We start from the raw sequence: 15,817 nt of genomic DNA, 5'->3' as shown, positions 1-15,817 counted from the left end.
CTTCTCCGAGGAACACAAGATCTGAATTTTAACGATGGCACTAAAAGACCCAAACAAGTCCATGATCATTTAAAACACAAAGGGAGAATCCCTTTGTCTTAATGAGTGTTCCAACCTCCTAGAATTAACTAAAAAGAAAATGTTGACAAAGATACAACTCCAATCTATTTGGGAGTTTAAATAGTGTCGATTTATGAGAACATTTATATTTTATTAAGAAAAATGATAAAAAATATTTGCTGGGGTTCATAGTACAGCATTAGTAAAATTGAATACCATAATTATTTCAACAACTAATTATTGAGTATCAACTATGTGCTCGTCACTGTAAAGATTAATAAGACTCAGTGTGCCTATCTTCAAGAAGCTTACTATACAGCAAGCTTATAATAAGTTAACTACAGAAATAATTATATGATAAAGTAGTTGATAATAAATGAACAGGAGGTACAGAGTTTTATGAGAGTTACAAGGCAAAAAGGCTTGTATGTTATTGAGATAATCAGTAAAATTTTCAGGAAGGAAGTAGCATTTGAGATGAGGCTTGGAAAACAGCAACTTTTTCATAGTCTGAGATATGAGAGACGAGCATTCCAGGTAGTGGGTACAGTAACAGCAAAGGTACAGAAGTGGGAAAGCAGGAGAGATTTTTAGGAAACTCAACAGCTATTTTGCCAAAGTGTAAACTATATGTTTTGGGGACGGGGCAGTAGGAAATACCACAACTGGACAGTTAGGTAGGAGTCAGATTGTGAGGAGCTTTTCAAATTCATTCCCTCACTCATTCAACATTCACTGAGCCCCCGTGCCTGCCATTGTGCTGAACACAGCAGCAAAAAAATAGATAGGAGACGTGAGTACTATAACCACATCAGCTGTATGTATCTCCACAGACATTCACAACTAGAGGCCTAAACATTCTTTTCATAAAATGAAGTCACACTATTTGTCTGCTCCCTAAATTTCGTATTGAATTAGTCAAGCTTATTAACGGCCGTGACCTGAGTCCATGCGATCGCTGTCTCACAGGGGTTCAAAAGTAATTTTGAGGAAGAAAGAAACACATTTGCAACCAATTATACTTTCCAGTTACACTCTAATTTCAAGGAACTAGGTCAAATTCCTTAGCAGGGTTGGAAGGATTTAACCTGTTCCTCTCTGGGAACAGTGACCTCTGCAGCTTGTTCCATAAGAGGCTGGTCCCACTCAGTTTGTCCCAGTGGGGTGATATCATGATGATAACCACGTCCCAGTAGCTGATCCACCAGACTGGCCAAATTTGGGATTTATCAAGGTACAGCTAAAGAATTCTAAGGACAAATTCTTGCAGCTGTTTTCAGCCTTGAACATGATTGGAATATCAATCTATAATCTGGAGGTGGCACACGCTGGAGATTTGTTGAAACTACAGGGACCCAGATTTTACAGTGGCGAATTTGGGCACCCTGGCTATTAAAATAAAGAGGCCATGCCTGCGTTTAAACCTTTTAAAAAAGAAATGTGAAATAACAAAACATTAAAAATAGAAATGAAAGTCATTGAAATGCAGAGCAATTATATAGATGACAATTAAACTGAAATGTAAGAATGTATTCACGAAAAGGCTATGATAAAAGATTATCATTCACTCAAGGCGTTATAATAAGGAGGCTTCCCAGGCTGAGTGTTAATTGAATATAAGGTGGGGGGAGGGGCCTAAAAAGCTTTCTCAGTTTGAAGTTCAAATCTGTGGAACTCCCTGTCCTCACGGCTTTAACTCAGACCTGACATTACTCACTTGAGGAACTGCTGCCAAGCTTGTCTTTGCATCCAGGCAGAAAACAGCACTGCAAGTCTTTACAAAAAGCCTCTGGGGGCTTCCCTGGTGGCGCAGTGGTTGAGAGTCTGCCTGCCAATGCAGGGGACACGGGTTCGGGCCCTGGCCTGGGAAGATCCCACATGCCGCAGAGCAACTGGGCCCGTGAGCCACAACTACTGAGCCTGCGCGTCTGGAGCCTGTGCTCCGCAACAAGAGAGGCCGCGATAGTGAGAGGCCTGCGCACCGCGATGAAGAGTGGCCCCCGCTTGCCACAACTGGAGAAAGCCCTCGCACAGAGATGAAGACCCAACACAGCCATTAAAAAAAAAAAAAAAGCCTCTGGGCCTTGAGTGGCCTCACTGATGAAAGTTAATTTACTAGTCTACTTGCCACTTAAATGTTAGTCTTCTAATAAGACAGTGTCTCAGAGTACCTAATCTCTGTCCTTTCACCCCCTCAACCTGAAATCCATGTTGGGCCAGCCCAGTCAGGAAAATGGCCTAGCTTTGATCCCCTAGATCATTATATGAGTCTTTTTTCTTTTTGGCTCTGTCGCGTGGCTTATGGGATCTAAGTTCCCCGACCAGGGATTGAACCCGGCAGTGAAAGCGCAGAGTCCTAATCACTGGACCCACAGGGAATTCCCAGGGGTCATTTTTTAAACCAAATTTCTGCTGGGTGACTCTACAGCTTAGAAAGGAAGACATAGCAGAAATAACATTTATTCAATTCAGTCAATCAGTATGTATGTTTTAGTACCTAATATATTCCTAGCACCGTGCATGATGCTACTAGGCAGAGAAGTGTCAGAGGGTAACAGTCAGCGATATAGGATCAACACAAATAAAGAAGGTATAAGACAGTACTCCTCTGTATGGACTGTGCTAAAGCGGCACCCTGTCAAACTGCCTTGCTACCATGGTGACAGTTACTAAGAAATGCACAGATCCACATACGAACAGGTTACGGAGTTCTGTTTTGTTGTTGTTATTGGTTTTAAATATGCAGTTTCTCCAGTGAGATGAGTGGTTCTTAATATCCGTCTCCAATTTTCTCTATGAATTCTCTGTATTCAAGTCCTTAAAGAGCATGTCGACCCATCCATGCTGACCCTGCACAATTTGGGGGTTTCCCTGTTGCTTGGGGATCAGGCTTTAACCCTTCATGTGTAGTGTGGAATAACCTCAAGTGTTCCAGGCTTCTAAGTTTACCTGACTCTAATTCACAGGTATGATTTCTCAAAGATACCCCAAGGTTCAGAAGGAATTCTTTTTTTTTTTTTTTTTTTCAATAATAACGAAAGATGTTTAGTATAGCATTATTTATACCATATTTTATCCAACTCTAAGAAGGAATTCTTGATCATCTCTAAATTCCTGCTTTTCAGTGGCTGCTGTCTGCTCTTTGCCCCACCTCATCCTAGCTGTGACCACCGTCCCCTCCTCATTTATCCCCCAAGCACCATTACATCCAAGTGGTTCTTTATAAAAGACTTTTACTGAAAGTCTGGGAATTATAAGAGTAAGTAGTATTCTGTATCACAGGATAGGAAATATAAGTACCCAAAAGTCCTATGGCCATTTTCAACACAGGGAATTTCTCACTATATTTTCCTCTCAGGCTCTGCCTGCTGCCATTTTACTCAGATTTCCTTCTCCTTCATCTCTTTTCTGAGTTCTGCAGGTCCAAATCGCTGTAATTTTATTACTCCAAGCAATGTAATTCTCATAGTCAAACCGTCCCCCATATAGACTAACTCACAATCCCCAAAGGCCCATCTTTTTTTTTTTCTCTCCTCAAACAAAATCTCCATTTACCCCAGAGGTGAATTTTGCTGTTCCCCTAGAATGTAAAATAGCAGCTAAATATAACTATTTTTAAAAAGTTACTTATTTTCTTTCCCTGCTTACACACTCTTTGGCTTAATTCTCCCGTTTAATCTGTACTCATGGTAACTTTTTTCTTGAGACTGAACTACAGATGTAAAGTCAAAGTGTCAGAAACATTTTGCATTGTGCATAGGTCATTCATATGTTTACATAGAATTTTAGTTCCTTTTTTTTCTTTTTAAAATTCATTTTCTAAAAAAGTGATTCCTCAAAGATTGAGAAAAACTATGGAATGATTTGTGATTTTCTGATTTCCCTATAAGAGATACATAGGGAGCAGAATAAAAACTGGTCCCCTGTAGAAAACTCCCTACTGTATCTGGCATTATCCACAGGCCAAGACCCTTTTATATGCATGCAACACAATTTTCATAAAAGAAACCTTTTCACATTCAGTCACAGGAGTAGACGCTTGGGCAATGACCACAGCTCTGCTTTAAGGATAAGAATCTTATCTTTGACTACAGAAATGTTTCCGGAAGTGCGGAGTACTGATTTCTCGGAGGCAGCCCTCAATTACATTTGAATGTCATCCCCAAAAGAAAGTAACATATGACAGTAAGTACAGCCTCCTGTGAAGATGGATATTTCCCCTTAGAAAGATCTCAATCTATGTATCTATATATACACCCCTGGACTAGGTACCATGGAAGATGTGCGAAAACAATAAAACAAAATTGAAATCCCATAGGAGCTTAGAATTCAGAGGGTGAGAAAAGTTTCAGTATACAGAAGTAATAATTATTGAATGAAAAACAAAGTAGAATTTATTCACAGAGTTCTGGAATTTTAGAACTAGAAGTATTTTAAAGATTATTCACTGATATGCAGAGGAGAAAACTGGAGCCCAGAAGGGTGAGGAGTTTACCTGAGGTCACACAGTGCATTAGTGGCAGAGCCAGTAAGAGACCACAGATATCAAGAGCTTTGTCTACTTTACCACACTGTAACAACTATTAAGCATCAATTCTATGCAAGGAAATATACAGCTTGAGATTATAAATGCAAAATGCCTAGCACAATGTGTGGAACCATCAGCTGTCATCATTATCATAATCATCATCACAATTATAATGGTTAAGAGTACAAATTTTGTGGGCAGAAGACCTAAATAGATATTTCTCCAAAGAAGACATATAGATGGCCAAGAGGCACATGAAAAGATGCTCAACATGGCTAATTATTACAGAAATGCAAATCAAAACTACAATGAGGTATCATCTCACACCAGTCAGAATGGCTATCATTTAAAAAGTCTACAAATAACAAATGCTGGAGAGGGTGTGGAGACAAGAGAACCCTCCTGTTGGTGGGAATGTAAATTGGTGCAGCCACTGTGGAAAACAGTATGGAGGTTCCTCAAAAAACTAAAAATAGAGTTGCCATATGATCCTGCAATCCCATTCCTGGGCATATATCCAGAGAAAACTATAATTCAAAAAGATACGTGCACCCCAATGTTCATTACAGCACTATTTACAATAGCCAAGACATGGAAGCAACCTAAGTATCCATTGACAGATGAATAGATAAAGAAGATGTGGTACATATATACTGTGGAATACTACTCAGTCATAAAAAAGAATGAAATAATGCCATGTGCAGCAACATGGATGGACCCAGAGATTATCATACTAAATGAAGTAAGTCAGAAAAAGAGAGACAAATACCATATGATATCACTTACATGTGGAATCTAAAATACGATACAAATGAACTTATCTACGAAACAAAAACAGACTCACAAACATAGAGAAAAGACTTGTGGTTGCCAAGGGGGAGGGGGATGGGGGAGGGATGGATTGGGAGTTTAGGATTAGCAGATGCAAACTAGTATATACAGAATGAATAAACAACAAGGTCCTACTGTGTAGCACAGGAAACTATATTCAGTATCCTGTGATAAACCATAATGAAAAAGAATATGAAAAAGAATGTATATGTATAACTTAATCACTTTGCTGTACAGTAGAAATTAACACAACATTGTAAATCAACTATACTTCAATAAAATAAAGTTTTTTAGTACAAATTTTGGTATTGGAACTGGAGGGTTGCAGTTCTACCACTTATTGTGTAACTGTAGATGAGCTACTTATCTTCTCCAAACCCTAGCTTCTTCATCTATAGAATGGGAATAAAAATAATATCTACCTAATAGGATGGTTATGAGGATTATATATACTTCTCACTTGAGTATGTTCAAACATTAGCTGTTCCATTTATTAACCTATATAGGTATACAGAGAGACAAAGATACACACATACAGAGTATCGGTGGAACTTCTCTTTGCTCTGCCAAAAAGAAAGCCAGAAAGTTAACATTTTTTTAGCTTTTACTATATACAGATATCAGTACACAAAAGTATGGAGCAAAGAAAATAGGAAAAGAAATGCTATTTGGGATATTACAATATAGAAACTGCTTACTATTCTCCACAAATATACACCAAGTTTCTGTTTTCAAGGAGCTTGTAACCTAGTGGAGGAAGAAACCAGGCTGTTACGATATGGAGTGATATACACATCGCAAAGCTAGAGTTAAGAGCTGTGAAAGCTCACAAAAGGGCATCCTATTCAGTAAGAGTGGAGGCAGAGAAGGGAGTCTCAGAGAAGGTTTCTCAAATAAAGGAATAAGGAGCTGGCCAAAGATGAGAAGAGTTGGAAAGTGCCTAAAGCTACAATCCAGGTGGGTCCCCAGGATCCATGCCAAACCTCTAGTGTGCCTTCTTACACTGCAGGTGTTAAAGGAGGAAAAACCACACCTCTCCCATCTCCCTGCAGTTAGGGTTCTGCTTCTGCCAGTTAGAAGGTGGATCACAGGCTGAAGCCACCTGCTTTGTTTCTGCTGGCGAACCCAGCTGTGAACACGTTGGGCTTTTCTGCTACATTATTTCAGTGTCTAGGTACTAACTCCACAGGCGTTGAGAGGTAGTCACAGGAGCAGCAGTGGCTTCCTGATCCTTGGATTAACAGCTACAGTGGGATGTCTTTGAACTCAACAGTTCCAATGGAGTCCCCTGATTCCCCGTCTCTCTGATTATTGCAGAGGTAGCAGCTTCCCTGGTAAACCAGCCCAGCAGTCTTGTCCTAGTAATCATTCCTGGAGGCCCCACTTTATCCCTTCAGCCTTTCCAATAACTTTGTAAGCTCCTGATTCCCCGAATTAAATCCCTTCTTGCTTAAAATGATGTGAATGGTTCCTATTGTTTGACACCAAAAGAATACAAAAATGCAAAATGTGCCATGAATAATATTATTTGCAGGGGTCAGCAAATAATGGGCTAAGGTAGTAAACAGGTATTTTAAGCACTGTGGGACACTTTGATATTGATCTCTTCTTCTTTCCCCTGCCCCTCCTAAGTGTTAAGTACGTTCCCATTATTGTGCAACGACCTCCAGAACATTTTCATTTTGCAAAACTGAAATTCTATACTCCTTAAATAATAATCCCCCATTCCCCTCTCCTGGTCACTGGCAACCACCATTCTACTTTTTGTCTCTATAAGTTTGACTACTCTAGATACCTCACATAAGTGGAATCATACAGTATTTGTCTTTTCCTAACTGGCTTATTTTATGTAGCATAATGTCCTCATAATCCATGTTGTAGCATGTGACAGGATTCCCTTCCTCCCTTCCTTTTTAAGGCTGAAAAATATTCCATTTTATGAATATAACACATTTTCTTTATCCATTCATCTGTTTATGGACACTTGGGTTGCTTCCACCTTTTGGCTATTGTGAATAACGCTGTTATGAACATGGGTGTGTAAATATCTCTTTGAGATCCTTTCTTTTGGATATATACCTAGAAGGGGGATTACTGGATCATACGGTATTTCTGTTTTTAGTTTTTTGAGGAACCACCACACTGTTTTCCATAGGGGCTGCACCATTTTATGTTCCTACCAACAGGGGACAAGGGTTCCAATTTCTCCACATCCTCACCAACACTTGTGATTTTCTGTTTTGTTTTTTTGATGGTAGCCATTCTAATGAGCGTGAGTGATATGTCACTGTGGTCTTGGTTTGCATTTTCCTAATCATTAGTGATGGTGAGCATCTTTTTATATGCTTTTTGGCCATTTGTATATCTTCCTTGCCCATTTTTAAATTGGATTCTATTTGTTGTTGCTGTTGAATTGTAAGAGTTCCTTACACATTCTGAATATTATCCCCTTATCAGACACATGATTTCCTTGGGTTGCTTTTTCTCTCTGTTGCTTCTGCCAGTCCAGTTTTAGGCCATGCTCATGAATGGAAGTCTAGTCTGGAGCAACTTGCTGGCAGTCTGGCCAGATCTGGAGCCATCTTCCATCCTAAAGACACCAGTGGGAACAAGCCAGAGCATCCCTATCTTGGACACTTCAGGTCTTAGATACTCTGATTCGTTATGATATCGAAAAGTATCCCCATGCTTTACTTTGAACCAGAACAAGCCAACCTAAGGTTTCTGGGGCTGCCGAATTAGAAAGAGTCTCAAGACTGGGTATGGGAGTCATGGAGGTAGACTCACCAGATTCAGGTTTTCCACTGTCAAGTGCCTGCCACTAGAAAGCTGAAATCAAACACAATTTTCACATCTGTTTTGTAATTTAGCGCTGCTCCTTTTACTTCAAACAGTAGTTCAGTTCATCTTCTTTGATTCTCTCTGTTTATCCTGAGGGGATAAAATATCCCAACCCCAGAGACCTTAATGATTTCCAGTAGAATACATAGAGAGTTAATGCATGACTTAGTCTAAAATACAACCCAGTTCACACAGTACTTGCTCCAAAAAATCCTTGCTGATTCGGTATTAGTGGGTATGAACTCCAAGGCATGCTGCGTTTGCTAAAATATCCTATTTGAAGAGATACGATTCTAATTTATAAAAGGTCTATTTCCTTTTCTAACTACTACTGCCTTTTGGAAGACTTTAGGAAGCCTTATGTGCATTATTTTTCTGGTCCCCACAAGAAAAGGAAAATGGGATGGTTAAGGAGAGAGCTGCATAAGGTCAAGAAGAAGAAACACTGGAAATGAAAGATCCTAATTCTCTTCTTCCCTGACTTTTCTGTTAAGTTGTTGCTACAAGTGCCTACATTCAAGTGTCTACATTCAAGTGTTTATCACTGCATTACCTTTAATCATGAGTATCAGGGATAGTGACATTTATAAATGATTTCAGCTGTAAGTAACAGAAAACCCAAACATAAGTAGGTTAAAAAAATAGTTTTTTTCCTTATCATAACAAGAAATCCAGAGATAGGTAGCTGCTGGCACTGGTTTAAATGTTCAGTGATCTCAAGGCTAAAAGTCGTTCATTTTCTTGACTTTTCGCCCACGGATGAAAGATGGCTACCACAGCTCCAGACATCCTACTCTTTACAAAGTAGAGAGAACAGAGAAGAGATGATACCAGTTCTGGCTGTGCCATTTTATTTGGAAGGCAAAAGGTTTCCTGGAACTTCCCCCTCAACCTCAGAAATCTTCAGCTTACTTCTCGAAGGCTGAAACTTACACCACTCCCAGGTGTAAGCAAGGCTAGGAAAACAAAATACATGGGAATATTTGGTATTCCCACCCCAGAAGCAGGCAAGTGAGAGGGAAGTTGGCAATGAGTGTTGGTCTGCCAAGTTTTAGGGTTTGCCACAGTGAAAACCAGGAAACACCAAAATATTCAAGAATGCAAGACTGACTAAGTGTAACGTGCCATATGAATCCCAGGTAGCTGTTAAAAACTGTGGTACAGAAAAATACTTAGTGGCATCATGCAAAATTATTCATAAAATGTTATCAACTAAAAAATTAACATATAAAACAACAGATGAGAAAACATCAAATTTGTTGGGGTGACCTAAGTTTAGATAGATTTTTTAAAATAAATTTATTTATTTATTTATTTATGGCTGGGTTGGGTCTACCTTGCTGCACGCGGGCTTTCTCTAGTTGCGGCGGGTGGGGGCTACTCTTCATTGCGGTGCACGGGCTTCTCATTGCGGTGGGTTCTCTTGTTGCGGAGCATGGGCTCTAGGCGCGCGGGCTTCAGTAGTTCTGGCATACAGGTTCAGTAGTTGTGGCTCGTGGGCTCTAGAGCACAGGCTCAGCAGTTGTGGCACATGGCCTTAGTTGCTCCGTGGCATGTGGGATCTTCCCGGACCAGGGCTTGAACCCGTGTCCCCTGCATTGGCAGGCAGATTCTTAACCACTGCGCCACCAGGCAAGCCCTAGATAGATTTTTAAAAGTTAAATAGATATATGCAAAAAGAAAAAAACTGGAACTTATACTCTGAAAATGTTGACTTAGGTTGGGTTTTCCAGGAAACAGACTCTGAGGCAGACATTTGCTTGCAGCTGGCTTAGTGGAGACTGCTCTGAGGAGCAGCACCTGTTGCGCAGGCAGGACTGGGCAGAGGGAGAAGATGAACTGCAGGGCAGATGCCACAGAGGCTTTAATTGGTTCCATTGGAAGTTCTGAAGCTGAATGTCCCAGACTGTCCCAACTGAGGGACTGTGCCTTGTACCTCCACAAGTGATCAGTCATGGCATTTGGACTGTCCTCAGGGAGGGGATATAACCTAGCGTGAGGCAGTTTCCTTCACAGAGGCAATTTTGGAGAAGAATTCAACTGTGAGTCATCAGCAGCCAACATTCTTGGCAGCTGTATCTTGAGATCTGGGCAGCACACCGCAGTGTCCACCAGAAATGTCAACAGTGATTATCTCTGGGTCTGGGGATTAAGGTTGGTTTTCTCTTTTTAAAAATATTTTCCAAATTTTCCATAATGAATATAACATTGTTCTAAGCATTAAATGAGTTAATTCATAGAAGGCAGTTAGCACAGTTCCTGGAATTTATTAAACACTCAAAAAAATTAGCTATAATTATTTTGTATTATATATATATATATATATATATATACGTGTTCGTGTAACATTTTAAAGAGAAAACATAAATATGGATATTGTCAAGAAGAACGTATGAAATAGGATTAAAATAATAACAGAACTTGCTGTTCCTTTTGGCTTATTATTTGGCTGCACTGGGTCTTAGTTGCAGCACGTGGGATCTTTGTTGCCGCGTGCAGGATCTTCGTTGCAGTGTGCGGGATCTTTAGTTGCAGCATGTGGGATCCTTAGTTGGGGCATGCAGGATCTAGTTCGCTGATCAGGGATCGAAACCCGGGCCCCCTGCACTGGGAGCTTGGAGTTTTAACCGTTGGACCACCAGGGAAGTCCCTGGCTTATTTTTTTTTAAATCTGTGTTTTAATCTGTGAAATTCTTTCTTATGACATTGTTTCTTTCTGGCATGTCCAACAGAACTTTATGTAATAGCAGAAATTTCAGGGACTTCCCTGGCAGTCCAGTGGTTAACACCCCACGCTCCCAACGCAGGGGCCATGGGTTCGATCCCTGGTCAGGGACCTAAGATTCTGTATGCCGCACGGTCAGTGTCTGTGCTGCCCAATATGGTAGCCACTAGGCACAGGTGGCCGCTAAGCACTGGAAATGTAGTAGAGCAAATGAAAAGCCAAATTTTAAATTTTATTTAGTTCCAATTCATTCAAATGTAAATAGCCACATATTGCTAGTGGCTACCATATTGGACAATGCAGCTCTATACCAATATTAGGCAATGGTTATTTAGAGAATAGATCTAAAATATTCTTTCTCTAAGTTTGGATTCGTTCCTCAACTCACTACCCTGTATAATCTTCTACTTGTGATTTCAAAATCACATTTTATTTACATGTGTAGAAAAACAAAATGGGAAGAGTTAATTAAGTGTACAAAAAAGGGTTGTTGGCGGTGGTGGTGGTCAGACTTTTAAAATATACAACAGGGAAAGTAATTTAGTTGAAAGGTGCTAAAGAGCTACATAATGTATTGCTAACTGTATGGTATCTTTTAGTAAATAATCCAAAGAGAAAATGAAAGAGGTTGTTCCATATCATATATCTGATTCCTCTTCGTAAGCTAAAAGAGACCTCTCACCAAAATAATACTTTTCAACCATATTGTCCATATAAAAAGGGAGATAACTGCAGAAACAATTTGAAAATGCCTGAATAACAATGTGGAAGTCTCTTACCTCTTAGATGGGAGGCATATGTATATGGTGGGAGACATATGTATCTGGGGATAACTCACTAACAGCAGCCAAGTTTGTGGAGAAAAGAGACACAGATCTTGGTTTGCATCTCACCCTGCGAGTTACTGGCTGTGCGTACTTTGAACAAATTACTTAACTTCTCCATAATCAAATGGTGATAGCTACACGTGCCTTGAAGATGAGTTGAAAGATTAGTGATATGTAAAGCACCTGGCATATAGTAAGTGCTAAATCAATGACAGTTTTATTATTATGTTAGTATAATGTGAAGAAAACAGATAAGCAAAAAGGAAGTAAGCCCAAATACTTAAAAACTGGGGTAGGAATTAACTGGAATAATCATTAAATTGTAAAATTATTTTTGGTATATTTTGTTTTATGTGTATTTCAACCACACAAAATTTAGTCAACTGTTTATCAAAAGAATGAAAAAATGGATGTTTGAATAAATGAATGAATAAATGCTTTGCCTGTTTTTAATATCATTTTGCCTCCCAAATCGGTTGTTATCACTAAAATGGTTTTGTCACTGGCATTGTCACTAGGGATATTTTCAAAGACTCTGTAAAGAGCAGTATCAAATCAATGGTCTTTTCTAGACTTAACAGGAGAGATTAGGGCTGATGTTAAGAAACAACTTCTTGAGCAATATTACTAATGGAGCAGTTAAGAGCTTCCATCCTTAGATATTTTTAAGAAGACAGATAATACTCCATGCTGGAAATGTCATCATCGTCTGTGGTAGCTAGCTTCCAGGGTAGCCGCCACTGAACCTTACTTCCTAACCTTCATGTCTTTCCCTAGTCTGCCCGAAGTCAATCAAGGATGGTCCTGAATATGGCTGAGGTGATGTATGACTTCCAAGGTTATGTCGTAAAAAGCGTTGCAGCCTCTGCTCTGGTCGATCAGATTGATCACGTGCTCCAGGATAAGCCAGTAGCCATGCTGTGAGGAGGACACTCAAGCCATCCCAGGGAGAGGCCCATGTGGCCAACAGCCTGTGCCAATCCACTGGACATGTAAGAGAGCCACCTTGAAAGCAGGCTCTCCAGCTTCAAACAAGTCTTCAGATGCCCACAGCCCTAGCCAACATCTGACTGCAACCTTATGAAACACTGAAACAGAAATGCCCAGTTGAGCCACTCTTGAATTCCTGACTCACAGAAATTGTGAGAGGGAATATTTGACTTTTATTGTTTTAAGTCACTAAGTTTTGGGGTTATTTGATATGGAGTCAATATATCATCATTGGCAAACATTTATTGCTACTGTCCAAAATGTCCTGCTAATGGGCTGAACCAGATGACCATTTTTTTTTTTGAACGAGATGACCGTTTAAGGTAACTTCTATCTTTGTAACATCAACGTTTTAACAGTTTATCATGTCGTTAACTCAGTATCTTTTTCCTATAAAATTCCTATGAGACAAGGAGAATCAGCCAATCAAATATTTCACAAACATCCATTAAGCCTGTGGAATTAAAGAACATCAGCTAAAACTGGAGTCAGGACACACCTGTAGGGAGAGCTCTCACAGCCGTGCATCATCAATTACTCCAAATTCGAAGAGACATACCCCTACATCTCTCCCACAGGAAGGTACTCCCTACTTTACTAGCCAGAAGGAAGAAGAAAACCATCTTTCTGGCCAACCACAGCCCAGCCAATCAGAGACTGTAGCACCCCGACCAATGAGAAGCCTCTATACTTTGGACTGCCAGCTTCCTCCGGTGAACTCTTTAGTTATGATAGCCCCTACCAAGGCCCCCCTTTTCCCTATAAAAGCAAGCTCCCCTTCCATGTTCTCTGGATTTGCCTGTGGTCCACCACAGTTCCCATAACCTGAATTGCAATTCCTCTGGCTATTCCCAAATAAACTTGTTTTGCTGGTAGAATAACTGGCTATTATTAAAGATGATAAATTCAAGGTATTTATTACTCTAGGTGCTCTGCTGATGAAAAGGTATGATGATGATAATGATAAAAATAACAATAATAGTAACAATAATAAGCATTACTAATATTTATTAAGCATCTACTTTAGACACTGTGCATATACTCTCATTTAACCTTAATATACATTGCCAAATGTTTTCCAGGAAGGTCATACCAAATTACACGCCCATCTGCAGTGTATAAGAACAGAGTCACTGCATGTTTACCAGCACTTAAAAAATTTTTTTAAAAAATCTGAGAGGTGAAAAATACAATAGTTTAATCTGCATTTCTATGATTCCTAGATCTTGACATGTTAAGCACATCAAACCTTTATCTGACATACATTACAAATATTTTCCCCCCAGGTTGGTATTGCGATTTTTTGAAATTTTTACAGTCAAGCCAATCTCTTCCTTTGTAATTTCTTCTAATTCTTTTGTAATTAGGTTCTTCTCTATTTCTAGATCAATTAAATTTTCACTTGTATTTCTTTCTAGTTTGTTTATGGTTTTTTGTTTTTTTGAGTTTACACAGTAATTTATTCTGTTAGACTTTTATTTTTCTTCTCTATTTTTTTAAGTGGAGTATAGTTGCTTTACACGGCTGTGTCAGTTTTATGTTGTTTTTTACACATGTAATTATTTTTTGTTGCAGGATACAGAGCAAAAGTCTTTTTTCCCCCATAATCATGTCTCCTTCACTTATAAATTGAATAAGTTTTCTTTTCCCCACTGATTTATGATGCCACCTTTACTATCTAAGGAATTCTTATATTACTTGAGTATGTTTATGGTCTTTATAACACTCTTTCACTGTCTGTCGGTTTTGGTGCTAGTACTGCACTTTTTTGATTACTTACATCTACTCATTCACTAAGGACCACCACATTCTCTTCCAGGAAGCCTCCCTGATTCTCCCAAAAAGATACCATTGCTGCCTCCTTTTTCAACTTTATAACATATAAAATTTCACCTTATATCACAGTTAACAAAGTTGATCTTACCCAATTATATTCTTGAGAGCAAACAACAGGTATGCTATATATTCATTAAAATCAAATTATGGGATTTGCATTAAAAGGTAACGATGGCAGAACCGATATCGTTTGACAAAAAAATGAAAATAGGCCAATTCCCTCATTTGTCTAACAAAAATCATTGTGCCATCCATGATGAAAAAATTATAAAGGTGAATGAACCCTAGATTGTGCTTTAGGGAGTTTACTTAGTAGGGGAAAGACACATGAAAATATACGTGCTTAAATACACTATGACTAAAGAGTATAAAATAAAAAAAGAAAGAGAAAGGTAAAAACTAAGCGAGCAGTGGGGTAGTGTTTCAAGCAGTGGACATACCTATGAGCTGGGTTTATGGTGTTTCTTAAATGTTCGAGGATTTGTAATTAATCTGAATGACAAAGCGCATCAATTCAGATTCTTCAGCAGAAGTTACATTAACGTAGCCTTCCTTCTGAGAACTTTTTAAGGAAGCCTAATATAGTGTGGGTAGTACGGCGAAGCCTAGGAGCAGCTCTGCTCGGAAGCCCTTTCGTTAGCACGAACCCGAGATGACTAGAACCTGACAGAGGCGTGAATTAACCCACCACGGGTGAAAACCAGACATGGGGGTGAGAGATAAACCTTACCCACCTGAGGCTTCTACTCTATAAACCACTTACTGGAGTTGGTTTAAAAGCAATGAGGACTACAGACCCCTTGTTGTGAGAGCCAGCACAGTTCCAGGCCCAAGGCTCACCTCGCCGCGCGCCTCAGGCCCCAGCCGAGCCCCGGCCAGATGTTAGGACAAGAACTACTGACGTCACGGAAACGTGACGTCACCAGCACTGACGCAGTCTAACAGGGAGGGGCCTCTCAGCTCACCTCAGAGCGCCGTCAGCTCCACGGAGCAGCGAGGTGGCCGCCTCGCGCTCTGCCCTGAGGGTCCGAATAGTCAGAGCTGCGGGAACCGAAGCACTGGAGTCGCTCAGGAGCTAAGCAGCGGCCATCCCTCTCCCGCCTTGACCCTTATCCGCGTCCTCTCTAAGGCCCAGGCGCGGTCCAGGCGGCCGCGCGCTCACGAGCCCGCCGCTTGCGG

At 40.0% G+C, this 15,817-nt stretch overlaps 1 protein-coding gene across 1 annotated transcript in view; it reads right to left on the bottom strand.

Moving 5' to 3' along the window:
• The window catches only part of XPOT (exportin for tRNA), a 146,654-nt gene extending 130,841 nt beyond the window's left edge, over positions 1 to 15,813 (bottom strand). Inside the window, exon 1 of the mRNA XM_082351215.1 lies at positions 15,604 to 15,813. The gene's annotated coding sequence lies outside the window, so the exon portion shown is untranslated. The remainder of the gene's footprint in view (positions 1 to 15,603) is intronic.
• Positions 15,814 to 15,817: the final 4 nt, after the last annotated feature.

Source organism: Balaenoptera borealis (assembly GCF_965194805.1).
Source record: "Balaenoptera borealis genome assembly, chromosome: 13".
NCBI classification, from domain to species: Eukaryota; Metazoa; Chordata; class Mammalia; order Artiodactyla; family Balaenopteridae; genus Balaenoptera; species Balaenoptera borealis.
Note: the sequence above shows the minus strand (reverse complement) of the source record. Positions and strands in the feature narration are given on the sequence as shown.